The sequence below is a fragment of the Durio zibethinus genome, chromosome 26, assembly GCF_047325235.1.
Source record: "Durio zibethinus cultivar Kanyao isolate XHJ-2024 chromosome 26, ASM4732523v1, whole genome shotgun sequence".
Taxonomy (NCBI): Eukaryota; Viridiplantae; Streptophyta; class Magnoliopsida; order Malvales; family Malvaceae; genus Durio; species Durio zibethinus.
This window is the reverse complement of record NC_143187.1, coordinates 7,818,573-7,845,551: the sequence shown is the minus strand read 5'-3', so window position 1 is coordinate 7,845,551 and position 26,979 is coordinate 7,818,573. Positions and strand designations below refer to the sequence as shown.

The 26,979-nt window shown below is 28.8% G+C and overlaps 1 long non-coding RNA gene across 1 annotated transcript; it reads left to right on the top strand.

The window, feature by feature from the left end:
* The first annotated feature begins 13,267 nt into the window (after positions 1 to 13,267).
* LOC149511299 (uncharacterized) lies at positions 13,268 to 25,075 on the top strand. The gene is made up of 7 exons (XR_016334228.1): positions 13,268 to 13,374; positions 13,568 to 13,657; positions 22,732 to 22,793; positions 22,891 to 22,984; positions 23,111 to 24,237; positions 24,522 to 24,576; positions 24,654 to 25,075. It is a non-coding gene; the product is annotated as an uncharacterized LOC149511299 (long non-coding RNA).
* Positions 25,076 to 26,979: the final 1,904 nt, after the last annotated feature.

The following is a 26,979-nucleotide window of genomic DNA, read 5'->3' as shown; positions in this document are numbered from 1 at the left end:
AATCATTTCACAATTTGGGTCAAATTTAGAGAAAATTTCTCACCTAGAGATTTCTTAAAAATTTATCATTTGAAATTTTTAAGAATATCATTATTGGGTAATTTGTATTTAATTTCAAAAATTTTATATTTTTATGTTTTTTATTATTTTTAATTTTTTAATTTTTTTGGTTTGAAAATAAATATTAGTTATTGTTATTGAAATTTTATCTAAATTATTCCACCATTTTGGATAAATTTAAACAAAATTTCTCACCTAGGAATTTCATAAAAATTTACCGTTTGAAATTTTTATAAATTTTATCATTGGATGATTAATATTTATTCTCAAAATTTTTATTTTTTTATTATTTTATTAAATTTAATATCAAATAATGAAAACCATAAAACAAAGTGAATAAATAAACAATTATGCAAAAAACAAAACAAATTAATAAACAATCAAATAAAGAGAAAAAAAAATAAGTACCAAACAATTAAAAATTTTGAAAAAATAAAAATAAAAGCAAGTAAAAGTACCAAAGTTGACGTGAGCCTTTGGGATGAAATTCTACCAAATCAATGTGCGCCTATCACATGACACTAAGGCATCAAAGCACACTAAGGCACTTACTCCACACGCATGTGGTTCCCATCCACTATTGCCTTCTACTATTTTTTGGTTCCTGCTAGCTTCTTCTGTTCTTGCTGCCCCTTTTTTTTTTGTTCCTCTTCTTTTTTTCTTTTGGTGCCAGCAGCTTCACGTTCCCTTGCCTGTTGTCAATTTTTTTCCCCTCTTCTTGTGTGTTCTAGCGTTTATTTATAAGGATTGATCAGAAAAATTTTTGATCAATCTCAATTTCTTCTTATGATTGAGATTCAATCTTTGAATCAAATCCAAACTCTACCAGCCCAGTTTTATGCAAACTCAAACAACTTTTTTTGTTTTTTCATTTTTATTATTTTTTAATTTTTTAATTGTCAAAGTTGATCTTGTAGACCCCCAGACAGATTGGAATGTCTATAGCTGCCCCTCTTTACGTATTTTCTGTGAAACAGAAATTCTGTAAAGATGTAGACAACCTAATCAATTTGACACTTTTTTTTAAAAAAAAAAATAACAAAGCTTCTCTAAATAGATGCTCAATGACTTTTGAAAATAAACAAAGTTCTTCTAAATAAAGGCTCAATGACTTTGAAAATAACTAAAGCTCCTCTAAACAGAGGCTCAACGACTTTGAAAATAAACAAAGCTCCTCTAAACAAAGGTTCAATGACTTTGGAAAGCAAATTACTCCTCTAAATGAAGGCACCACAACTTTGAAAGTAAATTGCTCCTCCAAACAGAGGCACCACAACTTTTGAAGGTAAATTGCTCCTCTAAATAGAGGTACCGTAGCTTTTGAAAAGTAAATTACTCCTCTAAACAGAGGCACCGTAACTTTTGAAAAGTAAATTGCTCCTCTAAATAGAGGCATCACAACTTTGAAAAGTAAATTGCTCCTCTAAATAGAGGCACCACAACTTTGAAAAGTAAATTACTGCTTAACAATCATGTCCAAAAGAGTTATAGATCGTGATTGAAGGAATTTTGTAATGGGAACTCAAGGATTCACAATTTGAGTTCAACATTCAGAGGTTTAGATTCACAAGAATCTTTTAACTTTGTAAGAATTTACTGAAATTTGATTCTCAAAATTTCAGTTTCATTCAAATTTGTAATATCTCGAGATTTACATTTGCAACTTGCAAGACTCGCATCCAATATTTAAAGATCCTTATTTGAATTTTGGAGATTCACATCCAAAAGTTCAAGGCTTTTCAAAGGTTCTCATTTGGCAAACTTGGAATTCATATCCAAAAATCTAAAGCTTTTCATTTGAATTTTGGAGATTCACATCCAAAAATTCAAAGCTTCTCATTTGAGTTTAAAGGCTCACATGTAATAAAACTTAGAATTTCACATCTAAGTTCAAAGGTTCTCATTTAAAACATTAGAAATTCATATCAAAAAAGTTGAAGCTTTGTATTTTGGAGATTTACATCCAAAAATTCAAAACTTTTCATTTGTTCAAAGATTCACATTCGATGAACTTTAGGGTTTCACTCCTCAAAGATTCTCATTTTAAAACTCAAAGATTCTCATTTGAGTTCTCAAAAATTCTCATCAAAATATTCACAATTTATTTTTCAAGTGACTTAAAATTTTGCATGAATGAATGTTATGACCAAAAATGCAAATGCCTTCTTAATTATGCAAATGCAACAACCTAGATTCTCATAGTACCATACATGTCCAAACAAAGTTTAATTCATCAAATTATATGCATGTACTATTCAAGCAATGATGCCAACATGATACTTATAATGCGGATATTAATAATGTCATGAAATTCTAAATAATTATGGTAATATGGCTCTTAAAACTCCACCATTTCGTATTCTTCCTTGTTTAGTTTCTCAATACTTTGGGATAAGTTTCATTAATCAATTATCACTTGACCATCATTCATGGGCTTTTCAGCACTAATAAATTTCAAAACAAGTTTCATCCACCATCACTGGATCACTACTCATAAGTGTCTCAACATTAACCATTTCGAACAAACTTTATTGTCCGTCACTAGGTTACACTCATAAGCTTTTCAACCCTAACCACTTTATCCACTGATCCATATTATTTTCATCATTTAATCATAACTCGCAAGTCATGTCGATCAATTCATCACTTGGTTATATCACCTCTTTAAGTTTTTGCATTTTCTTCATTTGTTGGCCAACCCATCACCATTTTCATCATTTGAACATACCACGTGTTATCTCAAATCATCATTCTCAGGCTTCTACGATCTCTTCATTTTTTTTATCATCTTGGATTTCTTTTCAAATGAATGCAAGACTCTTTTAAGCACATATTCATTCATTCATTATCATTTCAATTCTTGATAAATACAATGCAATCAAGTATTTTCTTAATTCATTTTAGAGATGTGAGAATAAAAGAGTGAAAAGTGTATTGAAAGAATGAAAAGTGAGTTTTGGTACCAAAGCAAATGGGGAAAGAAACAAGTTAGATGTATGACATTGAGACAAATGAATATTCAAACAATTTTGAACATTAATTCAAGATTTTTTTTAAGAACTCATTTCATTGATTGTCAAAATCATTTTGAGCTCCTCAAATTTTATCCCAACTTTGGAGGATTTTTAGATGCATTGATCTTCTATATATTTGAACTATTCATCTCTTTCAGCTCAGAGATTTGGTCTATCCAAATTGTCTTTTCGAATTTTTAATTTGAGTATTCCTTTTTCCTCCTTTCATTTTTTTTAATTTTTTTTCTTTTTCTTTTTTCCACCTTTCACCTTTCACCATTTTTTTTTCTCATCTTTTATCCATTATTGATATCTCTCACACATTAATCTTTAGGGCAATAACATGATTCTATCATGAGCACACCTTTGCCCAACATATGATTATTCAATTCGAGCATTCATACTTGATCCAAATGAACTTTTTAAGGTTGTAATGTAGGCCCTGGTATGGGGTAATGAAAGAAATGGATAAAATAGGCTCAATATGTATGTTTAAAGGGTTCAAAACCAAAGGATCATCGCTTGATGCAGCTTGGTATTTTATCTCACTCTATATCATTTTACTATTTTTCCTCTTTTCTATCTCATTCTTCATAAAAAGATTCTCATTTTTTTACCCCAAATCATTTGTGACATTTTTCTTTATTTTTTTTAGATCTTTTAGACTATTTTTTCTCAAAAAAATTACCCCTTAGTATGGAGAGTGATCTTTGGTCAAGGTTTTTTAGAAAAAAAAATTATAATAGGCTCAAAGGGGTAGCAATGAATGGTTTTTCAAATGGTAAAAGAAAGATGACCATTTTTCATCTCAATGTGGATACTTTTCTTGAACTTTATCTATTGAGCAAAAACAAGCTCATGGATTTGTAAAAAAAAACTGTCCATCTTCAAGATATATTAATCTCACATCTGTTAGTAGCTGATTTTTTTTTTTTTGCTCTAATAATCTCCTTAAATCAATGTGAATGAGTTCTCAAAATTATGAAAGGTGACAAAGCATAGAACAGTAGTTGAATGAAGAAGAAAATGTAATGAAATACATTAAATTGTCTTTTATTGAAATGATAAAAAATGAAATCCTACTGCCTAAAAGAAACCTAACATTACTTTAAAAAAAATCTTAAAATGACAAGAAACTTTCAATCAGCCTTATCTCTATTCTCCAAAATTATCCCTATATGCGATCAGGTGAAGAATCTTTATTGAATTCTTACCCTTCAATTTATTGTGACTCTCCGGACCCTTTTTAACCAATGTGTTCTTGATTTTCACTCAGAGCATTATAATTTGATAATGAGTTACCACTAACATTAGGTGTTGTTGCTCTTTCTTGATCAAAACTTATCATTCCATCATTGATTAACCGTTGCACTTTATGCTTTAAAGCAGTGTAATTTTTAGTAGAATGGCCAGTAATTCCATAGTGGTAATCGCAGTGGGCTGTAGGATCATATTACTTAGGATAGGGTGGCTTGAGCGACTCCACACGACTAGAGACAATCAAGTGGCTATTATAGAGTTCTCGATATAACTTCCTATAAGTCATAGGGATTGGATCAAATATAAGTTTTTCTCGAGTAATTCGTTGTTCTTGTGAACCATTTGCTAGGTTAGTAGGACAAATTTGAGCTCTTACAGAAGTTTGAATGTTAAGGCTATATGTAAAATCTTGAGGGCTAAATTGATCAGTATATGGATGAATAAGGTGGTTGTAGAGCTAGCTGGTATAGGTAGGATGAGGCATTATCCACAGTAGGATAGTATGAAGGGTAACCTTGGGGTGGATAGGGTTGATAACCTTGAATTATTGTCTATCAAAGCTTACAGTTTGAGCTTCAATTTCTTTTTTTTTTATGCCTTCTTGGTTTCTCTTTCTTTCAACTTGTCATTCTTGATGGCATTTTTAATAATTTCTTCAGAGATCATCATGTCGATGAAATTTTTTGTTGCATTTCCTATCATTTTTTCATAATAAGGAGATTTCAAAGTGTTAATAAAAAATACTGTAATTTTTTCTTAGTCAGAGGAGGCTGTACTTGAGAAGCAATATTCCTCCACCTTTGGGCATATTTTTTAAAAGTCTCATTGGCCTTTTTCTTCAAGTTTTGTAAAGATAAATGATCAGGGGTCAGATCCATGATATATCGATATTGACTAATAAAATCATGGGCCATGTCACTCCAAGAATGGATACGAGTTTTGTCTAACTGGATATACCACCTAATAGTAGAACCAGTAAGACTGTCTTGAAAAATATACATTAGTAGCTTTTCGTCATGAGCGTGGGCTGCTATCTTTTGACAATACGTGATAATATGAGTTTTTGGGTACTTTGTGCCATCATATTTTTCAAATTCTGATATTTTAAACTTATGAAGAATGATCATATCAGGGACTAAGTAAAGTCCAGCAGCATCAACTGAACCATAGAAACCAATTCCTTTCATAACCCGTAGCTTTTGTTCTAGCATACTAATTTTAAAATTTTCCTGAGCTTTTACTTTTATTTTTTTCTTGTCTTTTCCTTTTAGTTCATTCAAATAAGGGATTTGAATTAGTTCAACTGCCTTTGCAATAAAAATAGGGTTTACATAGCTATGGTAATGCCTTGGATTAGAGGCTGATGGCATTTCAAGATATGTAGGATATGTGAAGTGTTGTAGTGGAACCTCTTGTGTAGACTGAGCTTGAGGTGGACCAAAACCAGATGGATATAAGGGGTCAGTCACTTCTTGCAATGCAGGGTCTTGTTGGCTTATGTTCTCTTCTTTTCTTTTTCTCTTATTTAATTTGTTGAAAGCATCTAAAATTTTACTTAACTCATTCTCAATCTTTTCATGAGCTTTTTCTAATTTTTCAAATCGATGAGAATTTTTTTGCTCCATTTTTCTAACCCTGACTCTTGTATTATATCGATGGATGAGGTTTCTACTAGATGGAACTATCTTTAAACCTTTAACATCACAATTACAATTAAAAACTGTATGATATGCAAATGTATGCATGAAATGTACTAATGTTTGTCATATCATCGATATTGATAAAAGAAATCTCCATTTGAAACTTTATTAAATAAAATTTCAAAATTACATCCTAATAAAGTCAAAGCAATATTCTAAAGTCCTAAATATCATTCTTTATTTCTAATGCCTCTTTATAAACTTCCTAGCTTGTTGGTAATGATTTTGTGCTTCGTCTAAGAAATCAAGTAAATATCGTCCATGCACTCCCACTGGTTGCACCATAGCCTTCAAACTTTCCATTTTTTCTTCCATTTCTGATGATGTGTCTGCAACAATGCATATCTGATCAAACAAATACCTTAGATGCCTTTATTTTTTTATACACATGTTTTTCCATAACTCACTCTGTTGAGCTTGTTTTCTGCATTCATCAGACAAAGTTTCTACTTGTGCTATGCACTGATCCACTATCTCTTGTAGCATTTAGTTATGTCTATGTGCCATAGCAGTAACCTTTTGTTCTTCTTCCACCCTCACTTTTAACAATTTATTTTCTTTTAAAAGTCGGGTAAACTCGAGTGTGACTAACGAATGTGTCATATCTAAATCATTAAATAAGGCTCTCCATTGATCTTTTTACTCTGTAAGGCTCTGGATTTTTAGTTCTTGAAGTCGTGAACACTCTCTCGTTTCTATCTTCAATCGCTTGTTTTCTTGTTCTAACTCATCTTTTTCAGACTGAAGTTTTCTCTTAGCTATTTCCATTTTAAGCAAAGGATCTTGAAGAATGGGTTTTGGGGAATACCCTAACTATTCACTGAGAATCACAATGTCTTTTCCCCTCCTCGTATGCCATACACTATATTCTGAAATGATGTCATAAGTAAACCTCTCTTGGTTAACCCTGTGGTTTGCTTTCATGCTTTTTTGATCTTTTCAACAATTTCATATGCCTCTTTATTAGTGAATGGGAACTCTCTTTGGTTAAGTCCATAGGTTTCTGGAATGAATTGCTCACACCTGGATTATCTTCTTACTAAAGCTGGAGCATAAGTAATAGCACCCTATAGGCCTAATAAAAACACCCATGGCTCATTTTTGTAACTGTATAACATCGTATTATGACACATCCAAGTTGCTTTCCAAACTATCTTTTGACTATCAAGAGCTCGAAAATAAAAAACCCATTCCTCTTTTGACTTTGCTTGAGGTTATGTGCTATAATAGAATTCTTTGATGGGGATACTAGAACGAAGGTATGGCTTACGAAATTGACTTTCTTTACATTCCATGTGACTCTTGATCCATACATAAAGCAACTGTAAACATCCATTAAATCGACCTTTACCATTTCTACGACAAAAGTTTAAAGATCGAATGGTTTTTGCCAAAATGGTTGGTACTGCATTAACCTGATATGCTAACTGATCAACAAAATTCACCACTGTAACATCAACATATTCGATGACTTTCGAAAAGATCACCAATCCATATAAAGCTATAGCTATAGCTACTAATCCGTGATCATCATCTATGTGCCCCTGGATGAAATCTCGTAAAAAACTTCATAGAATAGCCTTACTTTCACCTTTTATCTTGACACATAAATCAATTTGAGGCAAACTAAGTCCAAGCATTTGCACTAGTTTTTTACGATAACCTACCTTGTTGGCCCAGTAAATCTTGTCTGGGTTTGTTAGATCGAAACGAAGTAAGACCATATACTCTTTAATTACGGGCACTATGTCTGTTTTATTAAAAATAAAACATCTATATGAAAGATCCCAAAACTGAATGATAGCCCTAATCAAATTATTATCCCCTTGCACCTGTAGCAGTGAAGCTATGTCTCCATATCTATTCTCAAATTCCTTCTGTCTTATTCTATTCATGCATCGCCATATACTGCTTAATTCGGATAAATCATTTTGCTATAGCTCTAAATGAACTTTTTCAGGTAATGATGAAATAAAATCCTTAGGCAAGCAATCTCCTTATTTTTTTTTGACCCGCTTCTAACTTAATTTTCAATTGATGAGTAGACTTATAGTGGACTGATATAGACTTTGATTGCATTTGACTTTCCATGGATGTAAGTGTGAGATTTGATTTATCAATAACTGATATGCGACAAATATTTTCTATATGAAAATGATGCAAACGATAGTGTTAAATATGATCATGATATGATAATGTTAGAACATGAGAATGAAATGACAAATAAATGCACAAAATCAAGTAGACAAAATGGTTAGATAACAAATTGTTCCTTCTTGTGCCCTAATTTTGGGTTGTATCTATTGATGGATAGGAAAGGCTTAAGTTGGTTTCTTAGGGTTGAACTATATGCAAGGTTAGAAAATTTTGACCACTAAAAGGTTCCCAAATTGTTTCTTACATTATTGTCCATCACAAACTAGTAAGGCAGTCTAATCCTCACTCATCACAGGCTACCAACGAAAATGATTCAATTTGAGTAGGAGTATTTCGCTAGCCATTACGAAGATTATCATCTCATGAGAGCGTAGGTACTTTACTTTCTCCTAAAAGAGACTGAACCTGGGTATAGAGCCCATGTAATACAAATGCATGTGGTAGTGTGTGTGAAGGAACACAAAATTATCAATCCCATAAATCAAATAAGAAACCAAAAAAGCAAAAATGTTAGTAAACAAATAACTTAAAGCCATTAGTTCAAAGGATAGGATAAATTCAGAAATTATGGCTTAACTCTCTAATGTCCCTAGTGGAGTCATCAAACTGTCATAACATTTAGATTCGGGGATCTATCGTTAGATTTAATAAATGAATGGAGTCGCTACCAATCTTTTATTAGGTGTGATTAGTCACCTAAGAAATCTATCATTTTAAAGAACTCCTAAGCTTGACTAAGGTTCCCTAAAAGAATAGGTTCGGGTCTATTAACCAGAATAGGGTTCGATAATTCGATTACATATGGAGAAGGTTATAGCACCTCCACATGCCCATCCAACGGATGGTACCATATTATTTCAAATTTATCCTAAGGTTCGAAGTCTAATGGTTTCAAATATTAGAAACAATTTTTAAGATTCTCTATCAATCTAGTAGAACTCTTAAAAAATACTTCCTCACCTCAAGAGTATTCAAGAAATCCCATTTGATTTTTTGAAGAGGCTCTATTGTCGGAAAAAGATTTATTTATTATTATTTATTATTATCAATTTTCGTCGAAAAAAAATCTAACTATTCCACCATTTGGCCAAATTAGAAATATTTTTTCTTTTTGAATTTCTAAAATTTTCACTATTTGGGCCTATTTAGAAATTTTTTTTCTTGGAAAGAAAAAAAAATATGACAATTATTTTTATTGAAATTTCATCTAAATTATTCCACCATTTGGGTCAAATTTAGAAAAAATTTCTCACATAGATATTTATTAAAAATTTACCATTTGAAATTTCTAAGAATATCATCTTTAGATAATTATCAAATATTTTCAATCCAAATTTTTATTTAGAAAAGAATACAATTACTTGTATTGAAATTTCATCTAAATCATTCCATAATTTGGGTCAAATTTAGAGAAAATTTTTTACCTAGAGATTTTTTTAAAATAAATTATTTGAAATTTCTAAGAATCTCATCATTGGATAATTTGTATTTAATTCTAAAAATCTTATATTTTTATGTTTTTTATTATTTTTAATTTTTTTGGTTTGAAAATAAATATTAATTATTGTTATTGAAATTTTATCTAAATTATTCCACGATTTGGAATAAATTTAAACAAAATTTCTCACCTAGGAATTTCATAAAAATTTACCATTTGAAATTTTTATAAATTCCATCATTAGATGATTAATATTTATTCTCAAAATTTTTATTTTTTTATTATTTTATTAAATTTAATATCAAATAATGAAAACCATAAAACAAAGTGAATAAATAAATAATTATGCATAAAACAAAACAAATGAATAAACAATCAAATAAAGAGAAAAAAAGTACCAAACAATTAAAAAATTTGAAAAAAAAAATTAAAAGTAAGTAAAAGTACCAAAATTGACGTGAGCCTTTGGGATGAAATTCTACCAAATCAATGTGCTAGCCTATCACATGACACTAAGGCATCAAAGCACACTAAGGCACTTGCTCCACACGCATGTGATTCTCCTCCACTATTGCCTTCCACTGTTTTTTGGTTCCTGCTAGCTTCTTCTATTCTTGTTACCCCGTCTTTTTTTTAGTTCCTCTTTTTTTTTTTTTCTTTTGGTGCCAGCAGCTTCATGTTCCCTTGTCTGCTGTCAATTTTTCTCCCCTTCTTATGTGTTCTAGCATTTATTTATAAGTATTGATCAAAGAAATTTTTGATCAATCTTAATTTTTTCTTGTGATTGAGATTTAATTTTTAAATTTAATTCAAACTCTACTAACCCAATTTTATGTAAACTCAAACGCTTTTTTTATTTTTTTAATTTTTTAATTATCAAAATTGATCTTATAGATTCAGATTGAAATATCTACAACTATGATGGGGGCAGGCAATCGACGGGAAGGAAATCGCTTTTTTTCTTACATTTTGTTGTAATGGTGGAAAATGGCATATATTGTTTCCTTTGTCATTTTTTGGTGATTCATTGAAAAATGTAGATTCATCATCTGACATTAGATGTGTTGTCCCCAGCACCAAGCAAATTCGAGATCCAATGCTAATGCAAATTTTCCTATTGTGTACTTCTCTTGTCTATATATGAATCATTTGCAAGCCTTTACACATACGGAGAACCGAAATGATTTTGACATTTGAAATTATTAAAAATTAAATTTTAAGTATTAAAGTAATTGAAAAAATCAACCAATATTAATATGAATTTAACATAAAATTAGATTAAATTCACGAGTAATTAGACTTAAACTTGAAATTTAAAAATTTCAAAACTACTAAGACAAGACTATTAGATATGGGCTGTTAGTTGTGGACACGTTAATTTTATGAATTTAACATAAAATTAGATTAAATCCGGTAGTAATGATTGTTGAATGGCAATGTTTTTTTCGAGTTCATTTTTAGCCATGGAATCTGTTTTCCTGTACTACTAGTTTTTCACAGAGGCCAAATTGTTTCCAAAAAGATAAGAATTAGTTTTAAAGCTTCTGTGTCAATGACAGCTTACGTGCCAAATGAAAAACTGTGCAATCATTTTTAAAGTATGAATAATTGAATTTACCCTTTGCATTGTTATGAAACGTCTTTATATATACTTTATGCGCATGATCAATGGAAGCTTTCAACTGACTTAGCCCTCAAAATGAATGGAAGGTCCATCTTCTTGAATGTCTATATATATATATCCATAAATTCATTGAAAAACATATGGTTGCAGAAATAAATTATTCTTTAAACGATATGATGACTATAAATTTAATATAAGTTTCTTTTAAAATGTTTGAACTTGAAATGAAATAATTTCCTGCCACCCACAAAATTTAATGTTTGACAAGTCAGTAGAAAGAGAGCTGTGTGAAAACAACAGGAAGTAAGAAGCTGTACATCATCATTAAATAAGATTTTGACTGTTGACTACTGAGTAAACATGGTAATACCGGAATCATCACAAAAGATATTTTTTCAGAGAAAAGTCGGCCAAAAATCTTAAAGAAAAAGAGTATCAGCTGTTTTAATAATGATGATACGTAATGATTATAAACACGTTTCGGCCCTCCGTCTATCGTTTTCTCCCTATCAAACCAAAGTTAGATTTGAATTTTTTCGTATTTTTTTAATCATGTAATTAAATTTATTATATTATTATTTAAATTTAAATATTAATTTTAATAAAATTTCTTTAATAAATTTTTTTATTTTTTATTATAATTATAATATTTTTTCAATATTAATTATATTAATTATTATTATTATTTTTAATTTTTAAATTAATCTCATCATTTATTCAAATGAAATTTAAATAAATTGAAACAATTAGCCCTGTTTAAACATTTACAAAGCTAAGTAATTAAATTAATATCTTGTCTAAGAAGGGTGAGTAACGCAAAGTCGACAAGGGGCACTGGAGTAGAGTCATATAAGAAGCATATATCTCAGGGCAAAGGCCTAGATAATTTTTTTTTTTATCCGAAAAGAAAAACCCATGCATAAATTAAACCTTAGTTCGGTGTATAACAACCCCTCAAGAGGGTCTGTCTAAATTGGAAGAGGGTCACCTGGAATATAATGTGATCAAAAGAGTGTGATTTTTTAAATTTTTTTGTATAGAGAAGAATCGTAAACGACTCTTCATGATCTTTCTTCTTGTAATAATTATATTATTCAATAATTGATGTTTAAAATAAAAAATTTATTACAAATGTAAAAGTTAGAATGTCTCATTGAATATTTACAAAAACTTAAAAAAATAAATTGAATTTGTTAATTACATATTGATTAGATTTTAGAAAATTACAAGTTTGGAAGGATTTAGTGTAAAGTCCTTGTTTTTTTTAATTAAGTAGTTTAAAATTAAAAAAATAATAATAAAAAAAGAAATATGGTTTTCAAATGTGGCCTAAATAAAATTGGAATAGAGTCCCCAAAGGACTATATTATCTTTGCCTTTAATGAAGACGTACCATTTTATCAAAACTAGTCGTCGTCAATACTAACTTGGGACAGTATCGTCCACTGACAGACTATTAATGCAGTGTCATAAAGTTCTCAGAATTTCTGGCAAATGAAGCAAACTCTTGCCAATTCCAACTTTAATCTTCATGTCTCATTTTTATAGATAAAGGAAACATTGATATTTAATTAGGATAATGAATTAAATGGCAAAACCTGCCATAATTTTGCTCTACTATAAATAGTCATCAATTTTTTTACTCTCTTTGGTAATGAATTTTTGCTGATTTATCTTGATTACATATGTAAAAGAATAATCCAAAAATTAATATAATTAATTCATGGGATCCACGTAGTTGAATGTTCTTGTTAAGGTAAGCATTCAAAATAAATGCTCAGCCGGTCTCTTAAGAGAAGAGATAATGTTTCTTTCATGTGATTTTTGTTTTTGTCTTAATTTGTCTTTAGTATAACAAGCAATGAATTTGTAATAAACTTCGACAAGGACGGTGATTGAGAGGTTTTGAAGCTGTTGAATGGTGTAAAAATGAAAAAAAAAAAATCTATGAAATTGGACCCATGAATACTGCTCGAGCTAGGTAGGAAAAAGCCATTTGCTTTCATTTATAACACTTTCTTTCTCTATTTCACCTTCTGCGTTTTTTTGCTCTTGATTGATGTACTCAATACACCTTTGACATGGGGGAAGCTGAACCGTAAACACAACTCCAGATCATGAGTAAGCCATAACTCTCTCTTTCATATCCGAAAGCAAACCATTAAGATAACTAGAAACACACAATTCTCATTCTTTTTCTTCTATTTTAATTAGATTATTATGGTGATGTTTTATGAGTTGAAAGATTTGATATCCTTGTGCTACTATATACAGAGATGCTTCTAATTTCTTTCCTGTTTCTTTTTTTAACTAGTTTAATGCTTGCTTCTTATTGACAATTAAGATGTGGAATTGAAGTACCCCCCTGAATTCTGAAGTCAATATTGCAGAATGGTCCTCCTAGGTAGGGGAATTCTTTTTCCTTGGATTCTCTTAGTGGCATTATCGATCTATATCATGCTTGGAAACATGCATTTAGTGAACTATATATGTGTATATATATGATTTGTATTTTCCTATTGTCTCTGCTCCAAACTTGAAAAATTTTAGCTTTAAGAAACCAACTCCCTCTAGTACCAGTCATAGAGTACTGCTCCAAAATTAACATTTCTCTTCCTATTTAGAATAAGCTACAAAACCAATTTTTTCCTTTTCCGTTCGGTGGCCTTTCATACTAACTTTCTCTAGACAGTAGTATTCTTGAAGACAATCCATCATTAATTTTCATTCAATGTCACGCTCCTGTTCTCTTCTTGCTTCAATTTGTTGAAAACGTTATTGCATAATTTGTAACTTCTTCTTCAATATCGAAATGTCAAGCGAAGACTGACTTATTGAGAATGTAAATTGCTGAGAGCTATGTTCATAGTAGGTAGATGGTGTTGGATCCAACCCAAGGCCTCGAACCCGTCCACACCTTTCTTTTCCATCAACTTCTATGAATATCTGATTTTTCAATTCTTGCATGTTGAGAGAACCATCAAATGCTACTTCAATCTCAACAGTCATTTTCTATTTTGCTTTCTCCTATAAATTAGTCATATACAACTATCAAGTTTAATGATTAATTGATAATATGTTAAAAAGAGTAAATATTTATTTTGTATTAAAATATATGTTACAAATTATCATAATTTCTTGTGTTTTGATATTTATGTAAGATCCGTCTTTTTTGTACGTGTTAAGCGAAAAAGTTTTACATGTCCAATTTTACTGTCCATATAAAAATGCTATACCAAAACATATGTTATTTGATAGGATATATATCAACTGCAACTTATTCATGCATATCAAGCATGTCAATCTAGTTAAAAAATTTTGAATAATTTTAATATCATGTATTTATATTTTTGCCCTTTAACAATATAATAATCTTAAATAGACACGAACAATAAAAACATTTTGGCCTTTCACACATATAGATCATGGCAACCAAATTTAATTATTTGGACAAGTTTAATATCATGGATTGAAGCCATTCAAACTATTAAAAGCCAGCCAAAAGTTTAATTTGTATTTTTATCTTTTAAAGGCAAAAATAGTCCCAAATAGATATAAACGACAACTTTTTCACCCATATCAACCGTAGAAACCAAATTCAATCAATCGAACAAGTTTAATATCAAGTATTGAAACTATTCAAATTGTTTAAATAGAACAATAACAACAATTTTGTATTTTTACCTAAATAGACGTAAACAATAACTTTTTCATATATATCATCTGTGTCAACTAAGTTCAAAACTTTCGATATGTTTAATATCATATATTGAAACTATCAAAACAATTAAACAAAATAATAACTGTTAATTTGCATATTTACCTTTTAATGGCACAAAAAGTTCATTCATTGAAATAAGTTTAAAATCGTAAACTTACTATTTCTTTTTGCTTTCTTGCAAAACTTTTTGATCCACTTGTATGGTTATATTTCTGTTGCTTTCTGCTACCAATCCCAATCTATTCTTTTTTTTATCATAAAAAATAATTGCTTATATGGTAGAAATACAAATATTACCAACTTAAAGTATAAAACACTTTCATTATTTCATTCTACTATACAAAGTTATAAATTAGTACCCTCTTTTTCTTGAGAATTAAAATCTAACTAATTGTTCATATTACCACTAATCACATTACGGGATAGATTTTTCATCGTCGCCTCTACAGTAGTATTTCGATCGAAATACTTATTATTCAAATTATGCTTATAATCTTTTCATTTCTTTCCCAATGACTTAAGCACAAATAAATTTGGCATTTCAAATACAAATCTTAACTGTAATAATACAAAAAGAAAAGTTTTAATCAATAAACTAAATTTAAAATAATTAATTTTTTTTATATGTAATTAATTATACTAATAGCTCAATAAAGTTTAAAGCATCGACCTAGAAATTTATGCCATGTTTCATAATGAATAGGCAATTTCATTCTATTACAAGCAAGCATGCCTAGAAATCCAGCCAACAGTTAAGTCTCTTCACTAATTGGTTGTCTATCAGAGTTACAGACACTACAATACACTCGTTCGAAGGTAGTGCAAACAATTCCTTCAAAGTTATCCAGCCTCTAGTCCTCTGTTGATCATTGTTATCAACTACAAAAAATAAAAAATAAATTTATAAAATGGCAATACTTTTATCATTATAATCGAATTTTGAATATGGGGTATATGATACCTACATCAAATTTAAAGCATAATCAATTGACGGGATACTATCTAAACCTGAACCTCTCGTATTGCCAGATCCAATATTAGTTGAATGGTTAAAAGTGATTGAATTAGATCTAACAGTACGTTTATTCCCCTCCAAAAGATTCAGTCTATAACCAATATCAATAGGTACCACAGATAGTTCTGAACTAATATTTTTTATGTGTATTCCTTTCAATTTACTCATCTACATTGTAATTTACCTACATCATAAAAACGAATATATAAAAGATATTAGTTTAGAACATATATAAAGACATTGAAAAGTTAAGAAATCATAACCTACGATATATAAAAAACATATCAATTTAATTAATTCAAAAGATAATGTATGATTTACAATACAATAAATATACAATAGCGAATGCGACATTAATTACATACAATCATTTACTACATTATATCTTAAACACTCGAATTATAAAATATAAATGATCCATTATGATTCATAAATGTCTTCATTAACATTTTCGCGAACCCAGTAAGCGTAGGTATTTGAGATATTTTCATCCAAGTTTTGTTCAGCAAAAGGATAACATTTAGTTTCATATTCAACATCATTTTTTGTATCTAACCTCATATCAAATAAATCTCTAGGTGTGTTTCGAAGAACAACAAACCAACCCAATTCTTTGGGATCTTCAGAATAAAAAACTTGTTTTATTTGAGATAAAAAAACATAATGTTCATCGATGAGTTCTTGTCCAGTGTGAATTAATCGAGAAAAATTCACAAATATAAATCCATACTGATCTTTTTTAATACCTCTCGCACTATTTACATCAACCCAATCACACCGAAATAAGATAACTTTCCACTTGCCATAATAATCTAACTCAATGATGTCATTAATCATGCCATAATAGTCAATATTTCCCTCTAAATGGTTTGTGTCCCTAGCACTAGCATAGCTAGTAGTTGATGAAGTAACAACAACTCTTGAATTTTGTGTACTTTTAAATCTCTCACAAAATTTAGTGTGAAATATAAATTTATTGATGATGAAACCTTTATATCATTTCACAATCCTATTCGAACATTGTGAGAGACACATCACCTCTTTACTAACAAGCTTTCCACTCCAAACCTATAAAAGTGAAATAAATATATATATGTTATTAATGTTAGTTATACCATTGTCAGTATGCTGCATACCAACATTTCTTGATGGTTTATTAAATCTCGTTTTAACATCTTCCAATAATGAGAACAAAATGTCATACACTCTTCTGCTAAATATCTTTCAGTAATAGAACCTTTCGAATAGTGTTTATTGTGACAATAAGACTTTAACCTCCCTAAAAACCTATTGCATAAAACATTAGTCATATATCTTTTTAACTAAAGTGACATAATCATCAATAAAAACCTAATCAATCTATTAAACAATAATATATTTTGATAGGATACATCAATCGATAATAAATCAATCCACTAACTTTTGCTTCATATGAAAGGTGGATAATCAAATACATCATAAGGTGAAGAAGTTTAAAAGGAAAATCTTTTCTAAATGACATAAAGTAATTGTGGCTCGATCTTAAAGTTTGTCAAGCTCTTTCACATTCATATATTTCTCACATAAAGATTTAAATATGTTACTCAATTTAATTACCATAAAAGTGACTTACTTTGACATTGATAAATGTAAAGTAATTGAAAGTAAGTCTTGCATCAAAATATGATAATTATATGACTTCAATGAAGAAAGTTTTTACTCTTTCAAATTCACATATCTCGATATATTTGACGTATAGCCATCTGAAACTTTGATATTTTTCAAAACCTTACAAAACACATCTTTTTTAACTTTAAAAATCCCAAAACAAGCAACAGACAATCGATATTTTCCATTAGGAAGCAACTTCGGATGAAGGTCAGGGTAAATTCCTATATCAACTAGTTCAAGCTAACTTTTAAAGTCATCATTTGATTTTCTATTCACATTGAAAATTATCTCGATAAAATTTTGGCAAACATTTTTTTCTATGTACATCAAATTAAGGATATGACGTAATAAATTATATTCTCAATAAGGCAACTCAAACAAGATACTTTTTTTTCACAACTCAGACTCATTGGGGTCATCTTCTTCATCGTTCTCTTCATTATTTTGAATATCAAGATCACCAACTTCAATATCAATATCACCAACTTGTGTAATATGAGGCCAAACACCTTCAAAGATGTCTCTCACCTTTTTTTTTATGGAGTCATTTTTTCATAAGTGAAATTGATATTTTTTAGCTTTGACAAGATATTAGACCCACTAATGGATAAAAACGATATCTTAACTCTTTAGTTTCATCAAAGAGATATTTTCGAAATCTAAATTAATGATTATTATCTAACCATCGATGATATCCCATATAACAGAACTTCTTATCATTAGGTAACTACTTCGAACATATATATGCGGCATAACATGGACAAGCATAACAATCTTTTGTACTCTAACCAGATAAATTCACATAAATAAAAAAATCACTGATAGTTCATAATAAAGCAGCACGCATATTGAAGTTTTTTTTTTTTTTTATGTTTATAGGTCTCAACTCCTTCCCATAATTACTTTAACTCTTTAATAAGAGGTTGTAAGTAGATGTCTATATCATTACCCAAATTTTTTTCTCAAAAAATTATCATAAACAATATAAATGACTGTTGCTTCATAGTAATCCATGGTGACAAATTATAAGAAATCAATATAATTGGCCAAGGACTATAAGAAATACTCATCATTTTGAACGTATTGAACCATCAAATGCTAGTCCAAGCATAACATTTCGAGGATCAGATGTAAAGTTTGAAAACCTAGAATGAAATGATTTTCAAGCCAAAAAATTTATAGAATACCTCAATGATTCATTATCTGCCCGCTTATCATGATAACACTTCATTGAATCTGTAGTTTTAGAAGACATGAAGAGTCGTTGAAATCTTGGTATTAATGGAAAATAATGTAAAACCTTAACAGATTTTTTTTTGACACAAACCTTATCACCATCCTCATTTAACCTTTTATCGGGGTTTTCATCCACCCAATGAGAAATACTATATAAATGACAACATTCTTGATTTTTACTATCACCCTAATACAATATGCAATCATTAGGATAACTATGAATTTTCTCATAACTAAGACCTAAATCCTTGATCATCTTATTTGATTTCTTACAAGATTCAGAGATTTTTGTAAAAGAAAATATTTCTTTCATAAACTCTAATAATAAAGTTAGAGAATTTTTCGTCCATCCACATGAGCATTTCAAGTGAAAAAGATGAACATAGAAAGATAACCTTGAATGCTTTAATCCATCATTCATATCCTCAAGCAACTTATAAAACTTTGATACTTCTCCTCTAGGTTGTTGGTCACATACACCTATTCTAGGTTCACCAAATTTATTCATTTCATCATTGGACTGATTAAATCCTTCATTTTAGAGAGAAAGATTATGAAAATATTGGTTATGAATATTAAAAGTATCACGCAACATACCCTCAATATCATCTACTATAAAATGATCATGTTGGTGTTGGAGAGCCCTTGAAGTTGAAAAAACTTTAGTGAAAAACCTTGATGGTACAGACTCTTTATAAAAATACCAATTAACATATCCTGAGAGAAATTCAATATAAATTAAATGTTCAAAAATAACTTGACGCATTTGTCAATCGATATTAGCACACTTCACACATTGGCATAATATCATATTATCTTCACTTGTATTCTCAAATGCAAAATTAAAAAAAAATTTCACTCTATCTCTGTACTCTTGACTTAATCTTGACTTTTGCATCCAACTCTTATCTATTTAGTACTTGCTACATTATCAGACCAAATGTATATAAATAATTTATATGAAAACAAACATGTAAAATACTTAACTTTAATATATTTTAAACAAAAGATAATAACAAGACCAGTACTTATAAAAAATGAGAACTCCTTGTTATGAAATATTTTCTTAGCTACTTGATATTATGAATGTTAAAACTCTGCTACTAACGTAGATAGTACCTAAGAGTATTTGTAGTTGTGATTGAAATAAAGTAAAACAGGTGTAGAGAAAACCTAGAGAATGAAGAAAATGAAAAGGAAAGGGAAGTGGATGATGGGCTACAAATTGGTATTTGAGAAAGTGGGTTTTTGAGAAAATTGTTTAAACCAAAAAGAAAATCGCGAATTGCAAAAGCTGAAAGAATAGTCGAATGAAGTAAAAGCTAAAGTAAATAACTAATGAATAGTCAAAATAGGGTTTTAAAAGATAATGCTCGAATACTAAAAACTAAAGGAAAGGGAAAGTAAATTATAATCAACCTGAAAAGAGAAATAATAAAATAATAAAGATAAAACTTGAAGTTGGTGATTGGATGTGCTAAGTTTGGGAACAATTTTATTAGACCAGATTATTGAAGGCATTTACTAAGAAAAATACCTTCAATAATTTTCTCATAAATATTTTTTGAATATATTATAGACGCCTTCAACAGAGTCATAGTAGAATTATTTGAGATGATTAAAAGCGTTTAAGCCCTAAAAACACCTTTACTAATTTCATCCAATTTTTATGGTGTATTTATTGAAGGTATTTTTTGCATAATACGCCTTCAATAATTTTCTCATTTTTATTTATGAATATCAGTGAAGGTAATTTTTTACTAAAATATCGCATTTAATAATTTTCTTTAAAAATTGTTTGAGATTATTAAATGTATCTTCTCTACAAAACACCTTTAATATTACACTACTAAAATTTTAAAGGGTTATTGAAGGTATTTATTTCATAAAAAACACCTTGATTAATTCATTTTATTTTTTAAAAGAATTTATTGAAGGTGTCTTCTAGTACAAAATGCCTTTAAATATTTCACTACTTAAATTTTAAAACGGTTAGTAAAGGTGTTTATTCTAGAAAAACACCTTCACTAATTCCTTTTAATTTATGTACATAATTATTGAAGGTATTTTTTTAAGAACAAACGCCTTTAATAATTTTTTTTTAAAATTTTTGAGATTATTAAAGGCTTCTTTAAGTGAAAAACACCTTCAATATTCTACTACTTAAATTTTAATACGGTTAGTGAAAACATTTATTCTAGAAAAATGCCTTCACTAATTCATTTTAATTTTTGTACATAATTATTTAAGGTATTTTTTGAGAATAAACGCCTTCAATAATTTTTTTTTAAAATTTTTGATATTATTAAAGGCATCTTTTAGTATAAAACGCCTTCAATAATATTAAGGAGATTTTTGAAGATGTTTTTATTTTCTAGAAAAACGCATTCAGTAATTTGTTATAATTTTTTGAATGAATTTATTGAAGGCGTTTTCTGCATGATACGCCTTTAATAAGTCGCTCTATTCTTATCATGGGAATATCAATTAATGAGATTTTCTACTAAAAATACCTTTAATAATTTTTGTTCAGAATTATCAAAGGTATTTTTTGAGAAAAAAAGGCTTTAATAATTTTCTTTTAAAATTATTTTTTGGATTACTAAAGGCTTTTTTCAGTAAAAAACACCTTCAATAATCTCCAACTAAAATTTTAAAAGAATTAATGACGACAGTTTTTGAGGAAAAATGCCTTTAATAATAATTTTTATATTCATTCCCTTGTCTTGAATATCAAAATCGTAAACTATTAGTACAAAAAACGATTAAAAACTACATTAATTAACCAAACCAAACCCATAAAAACATTTATATTAGACTTTTGGTTTCTTTATCCTTATCATCACCACTGATCTTTAACAAATCAACGGCGCATACCTTTCTATTTATCAGTATGTCTTTTTTTTGTTTACTGTATTATTTATACTATTCGATAAAGTAATTTTTTTTATTCCTTACTATTTACATATTCATAAATGTTTTTATTAATTTCACCGTAAGCATAGTCATCTCAGCACTTTTCACTGCATGTATGATGTTTCTGTGTAGTTTTCTTTAAATATTGTGATTTGCTAAACCTTGTTGTATGATATTATTTTGCTGAATGGTATTATGTGATATTGGTATGCTAAATTATATGCTAAATTGTATGTTGAATGATTTGCTGAATGGTGTTTTTGAAAGGTTTGTTGAAGGGTGTGTCTAAGCATATTGTTGATTGGTTTTCTAAATGGTATTTCTGTACGTAATGATATTGGTTATATTTAATTACGTACAGTGTTAAATTTAGACGGTTATTTTGTATAATTCTTATAATTATGATCAAAATCATATGTATTATGAACTCCGAACAATATCATTCTCCTTCTATTGAACATGTACAAAACACACATGTAGGCTAAAAAAGAAGGGAAAGGGCCCAAATAAACAAATTAAAGTAAGTGGCACAAAAATTCATGTTGACTTCAATCAAAGTGGACAACCTGTGTCTGAATGAGTTGTCAAGTTGGCTATTCATATTGGAGCCGTCGTCCATAGTAGGATTTCAATTACGTACACCAATTGGCGATGAGTTTCTGATGATCTAAAGGATGATATATGATAGTCAATTGTAGTATATTTATTCAACTATTTCATAAATTTTGTTAAATAATCATTTAATTGAAATTCAATGTATTCATACTAATTGTGTTAAATTATTTAAGAATGGTTTGACTTCTTAATTGACTATAAAAAGATTATGTTGAATCTATTGGAAAAGTATTCAAAGACTTTAAAAATAGATTGACAACCCAATATATTTTATCGCTGGCTAATCAAGGTGATGTATTGGCTGTTTCACTTACTTCATATGCAGATGTAATAAATGTTAAAGATTGGATAAATTTTGTTCGATATCAACTTTCAGAAGATTTTTTAGTACGTAAACCCATTACCAATAAAATTGTTTATAAGTCTTTATATAATATATCCTTTGATCTTCATATGTAATTGACGTAATTTTTTTCTTTTGTAGAAAATCAAAGAAAACCAACAGAGCATTCGGGCCAAACAACAATATCACCATCAGACAACGAGAAAGGGATATGCAAATGTGAAGTACGAGCTTTGTATGTATTTGCACACTTGTTTTATACTCATTAATGAATATTTATGAACATTCATTTCATATATTCTGATTCTTATATTACGGTAATTTAATAAGAATTAATAAGCTCTGGCACCAAAGTTTTCAGATAGGATGTCTGGAAACAAGAACATCTAAGGAAGGATAAATCATTTGTAGATGAAGCAACCGAAGAAATGACAAAAAAGATTGTATGTATAACTATTTTTTTAATATCATGTATGATTGGCATTGTGGTTATATGCATAACTGTATACTAGTTTGTATAGATTTGTTGTTACAGCCCATCTTATTATTGTCTTTTAGGATGATTATGCTGTTAAAGTCAAATATGGTAAACTGATAACTTGGTATGGCGAAGATCTATTGTCTTTAGCATTAGGCACTAAAGAAATGCCTGGTCGGATTCGTGGGGTTGGTAAATTTATCTTACCATTAAAGTTTTTTAGTAATAAATCCAAAACCCCACGAATAAGAAATGTATAATATGAAGCAATCATTGAGCAACAACAGCAACAGATTAATGACTAGGAGCAACTCCTCAATAAGTAACAACAAAGACTCGCTGCTTTAGAGGCCATGTTGGTAGTAATGCAGCATAGCATGTAGTAAGTTAATCTGATAGAATCGTCCACGTAGGACAAGCTTCTGTTGCAAGTCAGACAACGAACCCAACCTCCGTTACCACGTATAAAGTATGATTTTATTTATTATATTTATTTATTTAGTTTTAATACTTATATTTCATTAAATATTGTAGCAAGATGTTGGGACTCAGAGTATGACCCTTGGTCAAGCTACCATGGATGAGTTATCTAATTATTCACTAGAGCATTTATCCAGAGGAAACTTCATAACCATTGAGTCTGAGGAAGGATTATTTGATAAACCATCATTTTTTTTTCATTGATGTGGAGGAGATTAAAGAATTTTATGAACTGGATGAATTATTAGCTATTGATACTATTGCTTATATGAGATTAGCTTATAAATACAAATATGCACATTCAATATGTATTAATCTATATTACAGTGTAATACTAACTAGCATTGTTGATTGTTATCGTGCAGCTTCCTATATAGAGAGCTCAAGGGAAGATAGTTGACCAACAGATTTAGATTTGTTGATCCCAACTTCATTAGTGAGCAGAGTGACATAGCCGTTTATCGTGCTAATCATGTGATTGAATGCATGAAAAGATCGGTTGATTATTATTTACTTTTGTATAATGCGTAGTAAGTTATATTCCAAACTTAATTATTTTGATCTTATCCAAATCTGATCTGATACGTAATCTAAGTATATCATTGTTATTATTTTACAATCGTTATTGGGTGCTTATTGTGATTGACACCAAATCCTTAACGTCATACTTACTTAATTCAATTAATCTAATGGCGATGCCTAACCCTGATATTCAAACTTTTATAAATAGGTATTACACTTTATTATATTATATATCTTATATTTCTTCATAAGTAATTTTATTTATGTATTAAGTAATTTTTTTTCAATTCAGGGTAATATCTGCATTCGATAAGAAGACAAAGAAATTGAAATGGGTGTCATTATCGGTAAATGTGAAATTTTTTCTTTTATGTTGAGTTTGTGTAGATAAATATTTCTTAAACCCATTTAATTTAATTTTCAGGTACCTCGTCAACCCGGTAATATTGAATGTGGATATTATATCTTTCATTTTATGCGAGAGATAGTTTTACATTATTTTATGACCACACCATTCAAGGTTAGTATAAATTTCATAAACTCCTTATATCTTCAAAAAAAATAAAAAGCTAAATTATGTTCTCATTTATTAACATTTACTTCTAATTTTTTTTTAGTGGGAGAGTAAAGAAAGCTTCACGGTAGAGGAACTAGATGAAGTCTGTAAAGAATGGTGTGAATATGTATTATCATTTACCAATGTTGATAAACCTTGAGGTTAGACATTATTGGTTGAATGTAAATATATAAGGAATAAATTGTTATAATGTTTTTAACATGCTTGTTAAATGGAAAATTTAAGTTTGTAGATTTGGGTATTGGTTTAATATTATTGGTATACTTAATATGAATACACTATGTGTATTTAATATATTATTACTGAGTATGATTATTTCAAAAAAGTATATTAATATGGCAACGTTATCAGCTTTAAATTCGGATGTGTGATTAATTTATTGAAATACAACAATGTTAATTATGTAAATTTCAAAATGTAATTCGTAGTATCACATATATAAACCAAATGTTTTCTGAGCATAAATATACAACTGACTTCAAATATTTTTTAGGCATAAACCTATGACTGACTTGACATATACAATATCAAAAATATATTTTTAATGGGATTAATGAAGAAAACGCCTTGAATTATCCTCAACAAAATGTTATTGAAGGCATTTTTAACCAAAATTGTCTTCAATAATCTCACCTAAAAATATATCTCACCTTCAAGAATCTGTTCCAAATATTGTGTATGAATTATTGAAGGCATTTTTGACAAAAATCACCTTCAATAATTTATGTTAAAATTTTATTGATTGGATCATTGAAGGCGTTTTCACCTAAAAATGCCTTCAAGAATTTGTTTCATATTTTTCCTATGGATTATTAAAGGGATATTTAGCAAGAAAATACCTTGAATAATCTCTAACAAAATGTTATTGAAAGTATTTTTTATCAAAATTACCTTCAATAATCCTACTTAAAAATTTATTGTGTAAAATATTAAAGTCATTTTGGGCAAAAAAACACATTCAAGAATTCGTTTCAACTTTTTTATATGGATTATTGAAGGCGTTTAAAAAAAATCACCTTCAATAATACCAACTAAAAATTAATTGAATGGATTATTGAAGGCATTTTTGACTAAAAATGCTTTCAATAATTCATTTTATATTTTTTGTATATTAAGGGCGTTTTTCTACCTAAAACGCCTTGAATAATCCCTAACAAAATGTTATTGAATGAGTTTTTGAAAAAAATACCTTCAATAATTTGACCATTCAAATTTATCTTGTGAAATATTAAAGGCGTTTTGAGCCAAAAACGCTTTCAAAAAACCATTTCAACTTTTTGTGTATAGATTATTGAAGGTATTTTTGACAAAAATCACCTTTAATAATCCAAATTAAAAATTTATTGATTGGATTATTGAAGGTGAGTTCGGCTAAAAATGCCTTCAAGAATTGGTTCAATATTTTTTTTATAGATTATTAAAGGCGTTTCTCTACCAAAAACACCTTCAATATTCTCTCTAAATTTTTTTAAAGCAATTGTTGAAGGCATTTTTACCTAGAAAATACTTAAAATAATCAATTACAAATAATTTTTACAAAAACCTAAAAAAAGCTAAAGGGAGGGATCAAACCTACTATTTTATGGTTAACATCTATACGATCTTAAAATTTTGATATGATATTTATTGAAGACGTTTTTAACCAAAAACGCTTTCAATAAGCTTGTAAAATTTTTTTTGTAGAAAACACATTCAATAATCGCATACATTTTTTTTATGAAGAGATTATTGAAGGCGTTGTCTGTCAAAAATACCTTCATTAATTCTCTATCAATTTTTTTATCGAAATTATTCAAGCCATTTTTTACCAAAAATACCTTTAATATTCACTTAAATTTTTAAGACAAAATTATTCAAGGTGTTTTAATCGATAAACACCACTAATATCAAGTCTTGAGTTACATTTATAAATAATAACGTCACTATTTGAATATTTAATGGTGTTTTAATAATAAACATCTTAAATTTTATAAAAACATAAAAACTAACGGCATTTGTAAATAAAATGTCTTTACAGAACTGTCATTAATATTTCATTTTCTTATAGTGTTAATAGAATTGCCCGCTTCCAAAGGCTGCCAAATTCCTATATCAAATCATGTATAAAAACCAAAAAAAAGAGAATTGCTATTTCACAATGAAAGAGTACTTTGCACGTAGCAAATTCGGTTTT